The sequence below is a fragment of the Oryzias latipes genome, chromosome 18 (assembly GCF_053564925.1).
Source record: "Oryzias latipes strain Hd-rR chromosome 18, Olatipes_Hd-rR_3.1".
NCBI lineage: Eukaryota > Metazoa > Chordata > Actinopteri > Beloniformes > Adrianichthyidae > Oryzias > Oryzias latipes.
Genome location: NC_136254.1, coordinates 16399335 through 16414876, shown reverse-complemented (window position 1 = coordinate 16414876; position 15542 = coordinate 16399335). Strand labels below are relative to the sequence as shown.

The 15542-nt window shown below is 37.4% G+C and overlaps 1 protein-coding gene across 3 annotated transcripts in view; it reads right to left on the bottom strand.

Moving 5' to 3' along the window:
- Positions 1 to 13132, bottom strand: part of clcn3 (chloride channel 3) — a 51020-nt gene extending 37888 nt beyond the window's left edge. For 2 of the 3 annotated variants that reach the window (XM_023949079.2, XM_023949078.2), the window contains exon 1: positions 12847 to 13130. The gene's annotated coding sequence lies outside the window, so the exon portion shown is untranslated. Of the gene's footprint in view, positions 1 to 12846 lie in introns of all 3 variants that reach the window. The other variant, XM_023949077.2, reaches the window with a different exon arrangement.
- Between the last annotated feature and the right edge of the window lie 2410 nt (positions 13133 to 15542).

Sequence of the window (15542 nt, the reverse complement as noted above, 5' to 3'; positions counted from 1 at the left end):
TATTGTCATCTAGTCTTCCCTTCATCTAATCTGTTTTTAGTAGACTTGAGAAACTACAGGCAATTTTGTAAATTTTTGCAGGGTCTTGAGAAAAAGGAGAGGGAGTCTTACAATATTCTATAATTGGTGTATTTATTTATTATTTAATAATTGTAATTATTATTTTCTGCACTGTTTTATAATTGTTTTAATCCACTCAGACATTCCACCTTAAACAATATTAGAAAGGAATACTTTCTAAAATGTTCAACTTTCTTCTAAATTGCTGTAATTTATAATTTTAAATAGAAATCACAAAAATAACATCCAGAAAAGCAAAAACTACTTGTTCAACAAGAAGAAATGCCATTTCCTCTCAAAGGACACACCCTATTGGACATGCAGAAAACTGCACCCAATCTAATCACTATACAGTTCTGACATTAAAAGACCCTTTCAAAAGCAATACTCACAATACAATACAACTGTTCCAATGACAAGGGACATTTCACAAAAATCCTTAAGCATTCAAGCTTTCATAGAGGAAAAAATATAAAAGGTAACACATTTACATTGATACAGGGGAACAGTAATATTTCGTAGTCAATTACACAATGGATCATGAGAAGGGAACCCATTGACAAAGATGAGTTTGTTCATCATTGATACAATTTAATTGTGATAGACGGAATATAAAAAAAAGAATCAAGGAGAGAATGCTGGTGCAGAAAATAAATATTTAGCTCCTACAAAAAAAGCACGAATTCTGTTCCTTCCAGGCCTGCGACTTCTTCCAAAGAAGTTCTTCTATACTCCACTTGTTACTCATATTAATGTCACCTGTTTGAACTGGTTATTTGTAAAAAAAAAAAAAAAAAGAAAAAAAAAGGCACATGTCTACACCCTTAAACAGTCGGACTGTAACCTCGTCACCATGACCAAAACCAACCATGACCAAAACCAAAGCGTTGTCTGAGGACACCAGGGAGAAGAATGGGAGAATTTCTGCCAGAGAGAATGTCATAAGACCCAAATAGAACTCTAATAGAAACGCCACTCACCACATTTAGAGGGGGAAGAATTCTGAACTGCACCCCAAGAACACCATACCCACTGTGAAGCATGGTGGTAGAAACATCATGGCTTCGGGCTGCTTTTCTGCAAAGAGGACAGGATGACTGATCCATCCATCCATCTATTTTCTTAACTGGCATTATCCCTTTTGAGGTCACGGGGTTGCTGGGGCCTGTCCCGGCTACTGTTGGGCGAAGGCAGGATCCACCCTGGACAGGTCGCCAGTCTGTCGCAGGGCACGACTGATCCACATATAGGAAGGGATGAATGGAGCCATGAAGGCTGAGACTAAAGGCCCGTTCACACCGGGACGAATTTCGCCGACGCTTAACGCCTCGTGACTAAACAAAGGGCACCAATGAGAGTGTGCACACCGACGCGAAAAAACGCCACGCGTCGAAGCGTCAAAAAAAAAAAAACGCCTTGGGTTCGTTTTTTTTTTCGACGCATCGCGTCGAAATCTATTCGACCAATGAGAATGGCGCTTTTGCACACGTGTCTGGAGCTTCTGAAGTTACAGTAAAACACAACTTGGGGGCGCTCAAACACAAAACTGCCTTGCTGAACACACATACCAGCGAAGAAGATGGACGCCGAGTAGCGTCTACACAGCAGCGAAGAAATAATGACGGATATTCTAAAATATCCCCGAACCAAGCACCAGTTGGAGCAACTGGTGCTTGAAATATTCATGTTTTCTTTGTATGATTCTGACAAGCGCGTAAATACTTGCTCTCTTCTTCTGAGGGAAAAGCGACTTTAAGAAGCGTAAAGTTGCGCAGCGCCACCTTGTGTACAGGAGTATTTCTGTTTACATTAAGCGCCATCTAATGTCAGGGAATCAAATTGCATGTTCGCTCGGCTCATCGTCAGCGAAAATGGCCTGGGTGTGAACACAAAAAACGTGGCGAAAAACGCTGGCGAATAACGCCTGGCGAATATTCGTCCCGGTGTGTACGGGCCTTTAGGCCTAAAATCTCCTTCCATCAGTAAGAGCATTGAGGCTGGATTTTGCAGCATGACAATAGCTGTGTTTACATGTGCAAATTATATTTGATCGGATCAAAGATCTGATTAGAATTGAACTGTGTAGAAAAACTTTATCAGATTATAACAAACATTTACCTAGCAGACCAGCCAGACAAACTGCGGTCCCAAGCCTCCTACGGACCCCACACCGTTACAAAGCACCCTCCCCGCCCCGGAAACACGAAGCTACGAGTCTGGCTGATTTGCTCAGAGACACGCTTCGCTCGTCTTGTTTGTAGTCCAAAGCCTTGTCTGGAGCGCCACACCATCTACGCATGACGTAAAACCAGCGCAGTACTGAGCCAGAATCAGCATAAACTGTTTATCGTATTTTCCGGACTATAAGTCGCCCTTTTTTTCATAGTTTGGGAAGGGGTGTGACTTATACTCCGCAGCGACTTATATTAGAAATAAATTGAAATAAATACATTGTTAACCCTCCTGTTATGTTCATTTGTGAGGAACAGAGATGATGTTCCTGGGTCAATTTGATGTATGAGGTATGTTAAGTGTTAAGAGTATGTTAAGTGACTCAGAGAATCAGCAAACCTTTTTTTAGGATCTTGAAGGCTAAAAACATAATATTCTATTTTCCAATGATTTCATAGATTCAGAAATGCAATAAAAATGACAACTGTTTCTACAAATACAGGATGAAAACAGAGTATTAGTTGGCCAATGATGCTTCATGAAAGGAATAGATAAATAAGTATGAGAAAGAATTATTGTGAAATTATGAGATAAACAGTCTGCTATGATTGTAACAGATGAGTTTGTGCAAGTTATTATATCTTGGTCTCAGATTTTGTCAAATAAATTTCCCGTCAAAATGCAACTTATAGTCCAGTGCGACTTATCTGTGTTTTTTCTTTCTACTTTATAATGCATTTTTGGGCTGGTGCGACTTATACTCCGCAGCGACTTATAGTCCGGAAAATACGGTATATGCATCACGATCGGATCAACAATCGCCATAACCCACCTATCTCGATCAGAAAGAAATTTTGATCCGTACAGGTCTTATCGGGGCAGACTATTCCGAACGGCGTGTTTACACGATGCATTTTTATTTGGATCAGGCATTTATTCTATTACTTTCGTTCATGTAGACACAGCTAATGACCACAAACACATCACCCTGGCAACAAAGGAGTGGCTGCATAAGGTCCAAGGTTCTGGCGTAGTCAAGCCAGTCTCTGGACCTTAGTCCAATAGGAATTAAGGGAGTTTAAAGTCTGTGTTTCCCAGGAACAGCCACAAAACCACACAGCATTTGAGAAGAACTGCATTGAGGAATAGAAAAAAAAAGTATGGAATCTTTTTTTGAGTCAAAATTCAAAATAATATGCAATTCTCAACTGACAATTCAATATGCAAATCATGCCTGGGATATGAAAATATATTTCGCAATTAAGAATTTAACAATAAAATATGACAATTTCAAAATTTTAAATTAAATATCCAACTTGACCTCTAATTTTGAAAATGTATTTAGCAGTTTACTATAAAATATTAAAAAATTACATTTCATAACATTGTTTTCTTTAAACTCATAAAGTAACTTCAAATCTATTGCATTTTATTTATTTTTGTGCCAAAAATCAAATGAAATTGCAAAACAGCACCCCCCTGGTGTAATGTATTTGTATTTGAATAGCATCGCGCTGTGTGTGTCAAAGTTCAAATTGAAATGCAAAACTGTCAAGACTCATCATGGCAGGGCCCACCACCTTCCTAAATTAGCTAAATCCAGCCTTAACTTCCTTTGATCGACCAGTTAAAAATATGAAAGACTCTACTAACCAATAACTAATTTGGTGTCTGAGGTTAGAGAAGAAAATGTGCTATCTGCTAATGAATTAGCTTCTATGTTTATGACTACGACTGAACTTGTTGCAGCTCTTAAACAGTTATTTATTTTTGGAGCACATCTTTAGGGCTGCAGTGTCTTTTAAGACAGTGGTCCCCAACCCCCAGCCACCGACAGAAAAAAGAAATACGCCAACTTAGATCATTTCTATTTTGTTTATTTTCTGATAGTGAAGAAAATTTTACTTTGGAAAATTAATGGATTCTATTCACCACATCAGTCTATAACTCACTCTTGACGATGTCAAGTCATTCGCCTTGGTCCCGTTACTCAAAACGGCTATTCTAAGCTAGTACCCCAAAGCTAAAAAGCTAATTAAAATCAAACAATGAAACATAGTTGGAAAGTTTCTTCTGGGAGAAAAGAGTCAGTGAGGAAATCCAAGAAGAGCCTTCAACTTCAAAGAAATATAAAGCTGCTATTTACAGACTAAACTAGGAGTCTTCTTTTACCTACGTATTTATTGAGACAGTTGATCCCACGTACCAGAAGCCGCTCTGCATAATATGCGGTGACAGACTCTTGAATGTTTCACGCATGCAGATAATACAGATGCAAACAGTGGATTCACATTTATTTTTTATATTTAGAAAATACCAGTTTCACAATGGTTTTCATTTTGTTTTGCTTTAAATCGGTCACACCTTAAAAATCGGATGCACCTAAAGTTAATGTTTTTTAGCATCCAAGTCTAAGATTAGATATGGTAGGCTGCTTATATGGCTTCCTGTATGCATCTTTTGTGATGTTGTGTAAATATGTAAGCACATGTGAATTACTTTGTTTAGATCTAGCTGGATTCATTTTAAGCATACTGTATAAATATCCTTCAACAGACTGCTTAAAAATGTGTTCTTTCATCCCCTTTGTTGAGACTTTTTAATATTGAATTGTAAATTGCAAAATGTTTTTTCAAATTCCAAGCCTGAATTGCCAATTAAGTTGTTAATTGCACAACAAACATTTGACATCTGTCAATGGCAATCAATATTACATTACAAAGTATAGAGGTGAACTTTTGCTTTTGACTGAATATGTATTTTCTACTCCGTTTTACAAGTACATACTTTAAAAATCCAACAATGTGATTTCCTGGATTTCTTTTTTCTCTGTCTCTCACAGTTGAAGTGTATCTATGACGAACATTACAGACCAAACTCATCTTTTTAAGTGGGACGGCTTTGTCTTACTGTACCTTTACTTTAGAAACATGCTAAAAACCTTTAAAAAAAGAGAAGTGGGTGTTTCCTCCATATAGAAGGAAACTTCTCTAAAACTGAGAGAACTGTCAGCAGAAAAACACTGCAGTAGTTTAGAGCAGTGTTTTTCAACCAGTGTGCCGCGGCACACTAGTGTGCCGTGGGAGATGGTCAAGTGTGCCGTGGGAAATTGTCCTCATTAACTGATCTAAAAACATTTCCCATCTCCAGGAGTGTTCATCCAAACAGTCATCCAGTGTTCATCCAAACAGGCCCTGATAAAACACTGAGTAGTTAGGAATATAAAAGATGTAAAATACATTTTCTTTGCGTTTATTTTATTTTATTAAAGACATTTTGATAAGAATGACGGTACAGTACCGCGATTCAGCTGCACCTTCGGCTGTAGTTTGGAAAAGTCCCGTCCCTTTAACTGTCTCCACCAATCATTCTTGGGGAGCTTAATCACATGTCATCAGTCTGACCAATCAGAAGTGGTTAAAGTCTTCACTTCCTTGTCCCGATTTAGCTCGTAAAGTCGCTCAGTTCTAACAAAAATACCAGCTAAAGCTCGTCTTTAGCGGTGTAGCTTTGCACAGAATCCGGTATCAGACCGTGGAACAAGTGAACAAAACAATGAAGCTCCGAAAACCGATCTCCAGCCGTTTTATGCACTACATGTCCCATGATGCATTGGGTCATGAGATTGACAGCGCACAAGGAGATCTGTTGTTAAACGTCTTGAAACAACGAACACACATCAATCTGTTTTTAAATCTTCTAACTTAACTTTTATTGCATTTTTTTAGAAAAAAAACAGCTGCAGTTTCCAGCTTTTTCTGACACAATTATCTCAAAAATGCATGAGAGATTGTGGAGGGACTGTAGATCAATACAGACTGAGTTTCTCTTTTTTTTTTTTTTGGATGCTGGTGTGCTGTGGTGTGTGTTTTTTTTAAGGTTAAAGTGTGCCGTGGCTCAGAAAAGGTTGAAAAACACTGGTTTAGAGAACAGAGCTAGTGTACTTTTGGTTTTAAAGGACAACTTTAAAATAACCAACTCAAATGGAAAAAAAACGTATACAGAGTTCATGCAGCACCTGTGACACACAGCATTAAAGCTCAGTTTTCATATGCAGTTACATGAAAGTGTTTCCTGAGAAGATGCAATCATTAACTAACCATGTTAAGGCCAAAAGTGCAAAAGGTTCGATAAAATCAGATTAGTCTTATATATGTTTTAATATTTATTTTTTTATTTTAAGCAACCTTTAATACAAAAGCTTATTCTTGTTTTTATGTTAATGTGACATTGTGTGTTAAAATGAAAGCAAAAAATGAAAAAAGATTAAAAGAATATTTGCCCAGAAAACAGAATTAGTTTTAAAATATTCATGACAATCTCCAATGTTATAACTTGTTTTCTATGGCTTAAAATAATTTTTGTAATATCAAAGCTCTGTCTTATGTCTTACATCCATCTACAATTGTCACGCATGATATTTTGGTCTTGGCATTTGGTCTGTAAAGTTTTTTCTATTGTCAAATTGTTCCCAGTAGTCTTTTTATTATGGTTGTGCATTTTTTAGCTAAAAACATGAAGTCTGTGTCGTCTTTAAGACTTATTTCAGCAGGAGCTTATTTGGAATTTGCTTTTGGGTTGTGGGGGGACTGTTGGCGCTAAAGTTAGCCAAGCTAACTTTTCAGCATCCTATTGTTTATTTACACTCTCTCCCGCTAGCGACACGCTTCTCACAAGCTAACATTAGCATAGCAAATCGCGAACAATCGGAGCTATCCAACCGCACAGTTAGGAGCCAGATAAAAAAATAAAAACTGATATATATGTCTGCAAGTGGTAGATTTAGAATTGTAGTGGAGGAAAAGTGAGACCACCCATTGCAGTAGCTGCATCACATTTACAAGTCCAATCTTTTTGAAACATCCAGTTTTCATCTTCTCCTGATCTAAGGCAATTTGAATAAGAAAATACTCAGAAATGCAGATTTAAGCTTAAATTATTTTAAACAATTCCTCTATTAAGAGAAAAATGCTCCAAAAACCAGATAAAAACAACATTTTCATTGGAGTGGGTCTTTAAGCAATCTTGCACAGTCAATTTTACTACATCCGAAGATGTTAAAGGACCCAATTGTTGGTCATTCCTTAGTTTATTAAATTGCAAAAGATGGTTAGCATAGTTATAATCAAGTTTACACAGAGATTAAAACCATTTGATGATTCCAATTAAAAAAATTATTTTCTGTATTCTGTCACTCTGAATTTTTTTTATTTAACCAGTAGTATAAAAGTTTCTTTCTCACTAAAATGTGGTGATATGTTATATAGCAAAAACAAAAAAATAGTCAAATCTGGTTACAGACTAATGTTATTAGCTACACTTTATCTTGACTAAATGTGATCATTGTAATCAGATGCAGTGACACCCAACAGACACATTTTTAGTAACAATAGTTCTGCCTAAATATACTTAACTTTTTTTTAGAAATCTTAAAATAGTAAAGGAAGAAGTAGCAAATCTTTAATACAAACATCTAAAAAGTATTACAGATTTATTTGAAAAAAAATCTATTGCACAACATTGTAAAACAATCTTCTATATACATCAAAAAAAATTGTTAAATGGCACCACACTATAACTATGCCAGTGAGAGTGTTTTGATAGAGGAGTGAATACCAAGTGACTCAGATTTCAACATTTTCAGGATGCAATTTTCTGGAGGGTTGTGATTGTGCTACAATCAATAACAGAAACACAATCTGCAGTGAAAGAACAAACAACTGCTGATGTTACACAACTTGCTATGGAGAACATTTTTTTTTCCAGCTGGTCACCATGAAAGGGTTGCCCAGACAACAGTTGCTGTGATGTGACTCAGCATTTTACTCGTCTGTGGAGGACACATCTCTTCCACATGGGTGTCCATTGCTACTCGCTTATTCATCAGAAGCAAACAGTTAGATAGATCTTTTATAGGCATTTATTTTTTATTTGCAAAACACCAAACACAAGGAGACTATGCACAGGTAAGTCTTAGCTTTTCGTAAATAAGATTAGACTATTAGAAAAGATTCAGTAAAAAGTCAGGTGAACCTTAGTAAATGAAGCATGAAAAAAGTACATCTCCCATTTTTTTGCACTGTTGTTGAAGTATCATCAATTATTATTAGGGGTGTAACAATTGATCGATTAATCGATAAATGAATTTTTATTCCTAGGATGGAACCAGATTGATCTGTCTGAGGCAGAATCAAACCGAACTATATCATTAAAAAAAATTGATAATGAAATCGAAATTAGAAAATACCATATGAGACATGGTAGTTTTATTTTACTATAACCTAAAATCCACCAAGTGCATCACAGCAGACAACACATGTGATGACCGCCACAAAAAAAAATCCTCAATCATTATAGTCCAATGGTTGGAAACACTTGAATTTTGCAAAGACATGTAACCATGCAGTGTAGTTACTACACTGTAGTAGAATATTCTATAATGTTCCGTTTGTATTATTTTGATGTGGAAAAACAAGAGTAGGCGGAACTTTAGGAAACTAAAATGTTAATGGATTGGCCGTTAAATCTTGTTTACTTGTTTGTTTTCACTAGGGATGCACGATATGAGGAAAACACGCGATATGCGGTATTAGTGATCAATATTGCGATGACAATATAACTTGCGATAAATGAACAAATAGCAAAAACAACAAACATTTCCATTTCACTTCAAAAGTTTAATTTAAGTAAGAGTCAAAATTCCTTAAATTAGTCTCCAAATGACCCTTGTCTAGTTTGTACACATGTTTAATTTACACTTGATTATCTTGAAGAAATCCAAAGAATCTAAAAAACTTCACTTCCACTGTTCAGCATCCTGGTATTTATCTTTAGGTCACACTGGTTGTTTTTTAGGCTAAAGATGTTCTGGATCAATCTTATGTCAGTGAATTGGGTTGAATTAGATCATTTAAAATAAAATAAAAATGGAAAGTGAATCAAATCGGCAACCATAAATATCAAATCGTTGTAAAAATTAATTGTTACACCGCTGTTTATGATTATTTTTTTTACAAATTATCAGTTTCAGACAGAATATGAATTTATGCTGGAACTGAACACCTCAGCCAATATTTAATCTAAATTCTGAGCCGTGTTCACAGCGTTTGGTTCAAAAGATGTTGTGGATTTTGAAACGTTCACCACACAAAGAGGCACTGTAGACACGGATTTGCTGGGTTATGAAAACAGTTTACAAGTCCCACAAGTTAGACTGGGAATTTGCCAAAAAGTTTAGAGCCAAGTTGACCAGTGTAGCATTGCATTAGTTATATAAAGCATATAATTAAATGTAACCTAAAGTAAAAAAAAAAAAAAAGAAAAAAATGGCAAAAAAACAGTACAGTAACCACAAGATTGAGAAGGTAGCACAGATTTATAGGCGGTCCACCACAACGGAAAACAATGACATAATTTTGACATAATTGACATAATTGCAGACAGTTAGTGTGTGGTAGGAAAATTCCACGGGTAGGAAGGATTTGTAGAACCCTTGTAGAACAAATGGTTAATTCCAAGATAAACCTTCCAGACATGTCTAATTGGAACTTCACATGAATACATATCACATTCACATAAGCCCAAACTGTTGGCTTATGGGGTCGGCTTGCGGTCTGCCTGATATTTTTTATACATCACAAATACGTTTTTTTTTTCAAACTGCCTTTTTTTCATTTTCATCACAACAATTTGAATAAAGAAATACCTAGAAATGTAATTTTGAGCTTAATTTTATTTATCTATGTCCTCCATCATCAGAAAAATGCCACAAGAACATGTTCAAAACATCAAAAACACCATTTTCATGGGGGTGGCTCTTTAACAACTTGAAAGAGATTGAGCAGCATGATCTGTGTTCATTGTAACCATTGCTTCACTATTTCAATGAAAACTGTAAAAACCAGACCCAGGAGCTCTACCTGTCCGTTCTTTTAATGAGACAACTAAATATGACATGGAGTTATAGCTGCAAAAAGGATAAGGAGTTTTGCACCACCTTCCAAGGTGATAGAAACTGAACTCAAACTACGGTATGTTGAGTAATTAAGCAAAACCATATGACGTAAATGCAGCTATACTGTTCCACGAAGATAAACTAAGGCTGCAAAATATAAGCTACAATTTTTCTCCATGATTGTCCAATTGAATTAAGGTTTTATTTTTCTTCACAATTCAAAAAAATTTAATTAAAAAAAATGTCATTTTAAAATATATAAATCCATCTAATCTTTAAAAAAAAATGTGTGAGGTCATGAGTTTGTTCCAGAATTTTTATCATAAAACAAGCTTGAAGGGTAGAAAGCAAAGGCAAACACAATACACCACATGTTGCAGATTAACACATTATAGATGGCAAATCAAATAGGGAGCTCTGCTGTGCCTTTGGCCTGACCCGGCTGTGACCACTGAATGAAAAAAGTCAAACGGCTACACAAGGCTAGTCTGCTGTGACGGTACAGTCAGCTCACCAAATCTTGTAATGTTGGTTGTATATTGTGTGTTTGGAAACACACCAAAAAACTATAATTTATCTTTCTGGTAGTACTGGCCAGACCTATATGAACAGTAATTGTAGTCCAACTCCAATCATTGTATGATCTATTTTCAAAGCGTTCCCGGTGGTCTTTTAATTATGATTATGCATTTTCAGACGAAAAAAAAAAAAAAAACCTGTGTCATTTTCTAGGATATATTTCTGCAGACGAGTTGTGGTTCATTGAAAATTCACCTCAGAATTTTTGGTGAAACTGCTGGCGCGGAGTAAACCTTCCTCCATTTCCCATCATCCCTTTGTTTACACGCTACCTTACAGCTCCTCACAACCCCAAGCTAACATTACCGATTAAACAAAAACGGCAAGCAATATTGGAGCTATCCAGCCGTACAGTTTTGAACCAGATGCCAGCTTGGACGAGGAAAACAGAATTACATAGATCTAGTCGTCTGTAGGTGGATGCTTCAGAATGGAGCAGAGCAGGGGGCTTGTAGGTCTTACATCACACAGACAAGTTTTTTCTAACAGCACTTTTCTGTCTCCCCCTCATTCACAAGGATTTAAATAAAAAAAAATACTCAGAAATGCAACTGAATTTCCTTGACATATCTCCTCCATCATCAGAAAAATGCCCTAAGAACATGTTAAAAACACAATTTCTATCGGAGTTGGTCCTTAATAACTATTTAGGTAGGGTGCATTTGGGCTTATTTGAAAACAATGGTTTCTTTGTCTATGCATGCGAGTAAACATTTAAGGTAACCCTTTGTTGTGGTTTATGCCGTCTTTTGCTATACGTCTATTTCACAGGCTGATATTCTAGTATTAAATGGTAAATGGCGTATACTTATATAGCGCTTTCTACCCTCTTTCGAAGGCCCAAAGCGCTTTACAGTCACAGTCCCATTCACCCATGAACACACACATTCACACACTCCGCTCCGCTGCCGAACACTGGCGCCAACCTCCCACCAGAGGCAAGGTGGGGTTCAGTGTCTTGCCCAAGGACACTTCGACTCATGGGCATGCAAGGCGGGAATCGAACCTGCAGTCTTACAATCATGGGTCAACCGCCCTACCGCAGCACCAGCAGTATATTATTATTGTTAATGTTGTACTTGCCAAGTCATTCTATATAAAGAAAACATTAAACATAACATTAAACATAAAAGAAACCCAAAAATAAAATTTTAAAAAACATTTTTTAAAAAGTCATAACATGTTCACTTAAAAATAAATACAGTGCAATAAGCTGCTTTTGTAAAACTAGATTCCGTCATGTTTATCAAACCCTTTCATTGCTAAAGGTCAAAGTGGACGATTTTGTTCTTAATCTCAAATATAAACTGCAGTTATGCGGTTACAGCAGAATGTGATCAGATAAATTATCTCTGTGTTCTGGAGCAACATCGTCAAACACAGTAAAGTCTAAACTACTATGTTCCAAAGTGGGTTAAGGAAATAATTCCAGACATTTCTGAAAAGTAAAATATGAGTAACGTTAGTTGATTTAACTAAATGACAACATTCGATTACATCGTGACGCCAAAGTTTAAAACTTCTGAGTCCCACTATCTGAGCTGTCATATTAGGAGGAACAAAGTATTTATTTAAAGTGGTTTCTAAAAGGTGACAGGAAGAATAACACTAAAGTGTTGTTGTGTAATTGAAGCAAGGGAACTCTGTCAACCCCGCCTGGTACCAAAGACAGCCCCACAACAAGCTCGGCGGTTAGCCGCGTGCGCAGACCGTGGTTAACGGGGTTTGCCCGGAGTGTTTGGGGGAAAACGAGGAAAAAATAGCGCAGAAAAAAGGAAAACAAACGGTAGACCCGACCATTTATCTAATTATAACCAGGCATGCACACAGCAGGCTGGTGAATTTCCACTCACTTTTCAGCACCTGCTTTTAGTTAACGGCGAGCTAGCTCACAGCTAGCTAGCAAACTCAGCGAATAACACCTGTTCAGCAGTGACACGAACGCGAATTCGAGCCGAAGTCCCAACATTTGGAGGGAAGATGACAGGTTGATGGCCTCTGGTGATGTCAAGCCTGATCTAAAACAGCCGGTGATCCATTACACTCAACTGCCGCAGAATAACGGAGCTGCCTGGACGTACCTTCCCGGTGCCTCAATCCCAGTTCGTACACAACACATCCTTTTTCCACAGGTGAAAATGTGGAATTTTTCTCCGCCTTCCCCTGCTTATAAGACAGGATTTGACATTTTTCTCCTCATGATGCTGTTTTCTTGCTCCAGTCCCATCCCCGTGTCAGTGACGTTGACTTCCTGTTGCCGTCCCATCGTCCCAGCAGGGGCTGCAGCGGCACAGTTCCCACCCACAGGCTCAGAGAGCATCAGAGGCTGCGAGGACATGAGCTGATCAATTATTCATTTGATCGCTGCAATCAAGGGGCGGGGGCAAGAACGGAAGAGGGCAAATCAAATCAATTAGGAGGAGACTGACATTTCCCACCAGCGGGAACTCATTTCCAGAGTCCAAGTAACACATTATCACTTAAAACAAAAAGAGAAATTCAGGGATGTTTTTTCTTCAAAGAATTTTGACTTTATTGCCTTAATTCCGACTTTATTCTCAGAATTCTGACTTTGATCTCTATATATGAGACTTTAATCTCTTTAATTTTAGAATCAAACCACATGATACACATTATACCTGCACGGTGTGGAGCATGGGGTGGTGTGTGTAAATATTGATGTATATATGTATATATAGTGAGGTCAATAAGTATTTGATCACCCTGTGATTTAGCAAGTTCTCCCACTTAGAAAACATGGAGGGGTCTAAAATTTTCATCATAAGTTCATTTCCACAGTGAGAGACAGAATCTAAAGAAACATTCAGAAATCAAGTTGTATTTTTTTAAATGATTTATTTGTATATTACTGTGACAAATAAGTATTTGATCGCTTGAGTTAAACAACTTTAACATTTGGTACAAAAGCCTTTGTTAACAATTACAAAGGTAAATGGTTCCTGTAGTTCTTCACTAGGTTTCTACACACTGCAGCAGGGATTTTGGCCCACTCCTCCATACAGATCTTCTCTAGATCTGTCAGGGTTCGGGGCTGTTTCTGAGCAACACGGAGTTTCAGCTCCCTCCAAAGATTCTCTATTGGATTTATGTCTGAAGACTGGCAAGGCCACTCCAGAACCTTGATTTGCTTCTTACTCCTTGGTTTTCTTGGCTGTGGGCTTCAGGTCATTGTCATGCTGAAAGACCCAGCCACGACCCATCTTCAACAGAAGGGGTAAGGAGGTTTTTGACCAATATCTCACAATACAGAGCCCCGTTCATCCTCTCCTTAATACAGTGCAGTTGTCCTGACCCCTGTGCAGAAAAACACCCCCAGAGCATGATGCTTCCACCCCTGTGCTTCACTGTAGGTATGGTGTTCCTGGGATGATGCTCCTCCTTCTTCCTCCAACACGCCGAAGTTGAGACCAAAAAGTTCTATTTTGGTCTCATCTGACCACAAGACTTTCTCCCATGACTCCTCTGGATCATCAAGATGGTCATTGGCAAACTTCAGACGGGCCTTGACATGGGCTGACTTCAGCAGGAGAACCTTCCGTGCAATACATGATTTTAAAGCATGACGTTTTAATGTCTTACTTATAGTAGCCTTGGAAACAGTGGTCCCAGCTCTCTTCAGCTCATTGAACAGCTCCTCCCGTGTAGTCCTGGGCTGATTCTTCAGCTTCCTTAGCATCACAGATACCCCACGAGGTGAGATCTTGCGAGGGGCCCCAGTCCGAGGGACATTGACAGTCATTAGCCTCTTCCATTTACTGAAAATTGCTCCAACAGTTGTTCTTTTCTCACCAAGCTGCTTGGCAATTGCCCAGTAGCCACTTCCAGCTTTGTGAAGGTCTACAATTTTGTCTCTTGTGTCTTTTGACAGCTCTTTGGTTTTGCACATGTTGGTAGTTAGACTTCTGACTGATTGTGGGATGCACAGGTGCCTTTATGCAAGCTAACGACCTCAAACAGGTGCCACTAATTTAGAATCACGAGCAGAGTGGAGTTGGACTATTTAAAAGCAGAACAGCAGATCTTTGCTGGTCGGAAATCTATCTGATAATCAAGTGATCAAATACTTATTTGTCACAGTAATATACTAATATGTTGTTTAAAAAATCATACAACGTGATTCAGATTCTGTCTCTCACTGTGGAAATGCACCTATGATGAAAATTTTAGACCCCTCCATGTTTTCTAAGTGGGAAACCTTGCTAAATCACAGGGTGATCAAATACTTATTGACCTCACTGTGTATATATATATATATATATATATATATATATATATATATATATATATATATATAATTTTTTTTTTCAATTCTGTGCTTACTTGTACCCATTTAGCACATTTTGCATAATAATTATTCCCTGAAGATTGATCAGTCCTTATTTATATGTCCATATTCTACTTTTTTGTAAGTGCTCCTGCTTCACCACTCTATAGATAACCCGCGTTGTTGGAATTTACTCCCTTGATATTTTTTTGAGCAAACCATGCCCCTCCCTCCAGTTAACAACAATGAAGTTAAACGAAATTGATTGGCAGAGTGTACTGAAAATCCAAATTTCTGCTATTGGGTATTTTTAGAAAACAGTTTGTAGCATCCTTTTTTCCACATTATTGGCTTTTGATTAAAAATAAATAAATAACAACTCAATTGGCAATGATTAAAAAAAGTAGAATAATCAAGGTTGTGAGCACCATCCCTACAGTGTAATAACATAAAATTCACATTATTCATGCTGGAGTCTTGAGCCAGTTTCAA